Below are 1,562 nucleotides of genomic sequence, written 5' to 3'. Positions count from 1 at the left end.
ATCTAAAGTTGAGATAAATGAGAGAAAGAAATTCACAGACGCCAATGCTCAAACTACCCTTCAGGCAATAGTGGCAATTTTTCTCACCGTGTCAGTTGATACTTTCAACTTGATAAAAGAAAATGATGCCGCTACTAGACCCACTACTTGTGATGCACGGGTTGGTAACTAATATATATATCGAGCCCTAACCGCCAAAAAAACGTAAGCGACAATTTTTTCAAAATTTTCTTTTTGATGCAGAAATATTTCTAGAGCATCTAGATGCATTTCTGCATCAAAAATAAAATTTCGAAAAAAAATGTCGCTTACGTTATTTTGGCGGTTAGGGCTCGATATTTTTTTACATTAAACAATCATTAGCTCTGCCGAAAAAAGCTGACTTAACTGCAAAAGTACGACGACAGCGAGATAAAAGAAGACGACGTCATTCCCCCGACAGCCGGTTCTACGTACCGGAATGACTCGGGTTTCACCCGACCAAGGGCTGTTGTTTCGGCGATCTAACCCCGTTTAGGTCGGCGAAGTATCTTAGAAGTTGTCCGTCCATAGGGCTACATTCACTACGTATTCTCCTACTCAGGGCTGGCATCGAGTCAAACCCTGGGCCAGAAACATACACCTGCTGTGTATGCCGAATATGTACATATACGCATATGCGACTAAAACACAACAATAACAATTTCATTCATAAACGCATGCGCATATTCTTCAAGGTCAAACTCATTCATCCATAAATTCAGTTACCACACATCTCCCCGCAAGCGCATCGCCTACAAGCGCAACTTCTGCGCGAGAGCCACAAAAATTCTAAAATGTAAAATTGAAGAAATCACTGCCAGTTAAATGAAAAGTTGCAACTCCGCTGTAAAATCTTAGGACATTTGCAAAAATAACTTATCTCGAGCTTAGCCATTATTTCTCTAAACTTCTAAATCACAGTGCTCCTTCCAACTTTTAAATTATTAATTAGTTGCTTAAGATTCTATTTTAATAAAAAACAAAATAAACATACATTTTTTGCACAAACGGCCCATGATATTTTGATGTAAACTCAAAACTTCTAAAATCACATACATAAGTGGTTTTACAACAAATGTAACTTGGCAACATGGTTGCCGTCACCAGCTTCGGTCATCAATTTTAAAATTTTTGTAAACCGATCGCTTACGATTTGTTTACAGTTGACTCTAGATACTACGAGCAACATGTTTACGTATTCAAAAAAATTAAATTATTTTGCATTATTGATAATTGCAAAGCTCTGAAGCATGTATAAGTGAGTGTATACATACAGACCTATTCTGCGTTGGTAACACAAATATTGTTTACTATCACGAAAATATCCAAACACAAAATCGTACATTAACCTATTCTGCGTTAGTAATCAGATTTTTTTAACGGATAATAAAGCTCATCTCTTTGGTTAAACCCTTTTCGCATTCTGCGCACTTTTGTAACCAGTAAAATTTTTTACCCTCTCATAAGCAGGTAACAAAATATTGCCCCATGATATATGCAACAACAGAATTTCTACAAAACTTCACACCTGGAATGCTGAA

Source organism: Rhagoletis zephyria, unplaced genomic scaffold (assembly GCF_001687245.7).
Source record: "Rhagoletis zephyria isolate East Lansing unplaced genomic scaffold, Rhagoletis_zephyria_1.1 Rzeph_scaffold_01420, whole genome shotgun sequence".
In the NCBI taxonomy this organism is placed as follows: domain Eukaryota; kingdom Metazoa; phylum Arthropoda; class Insecta; order Diptera; family Tephritidae; genus Rhagoletis; species Rhagoletis zephyria.
This window is presented reverse-complemented; position numbering follows the sequence as displayed.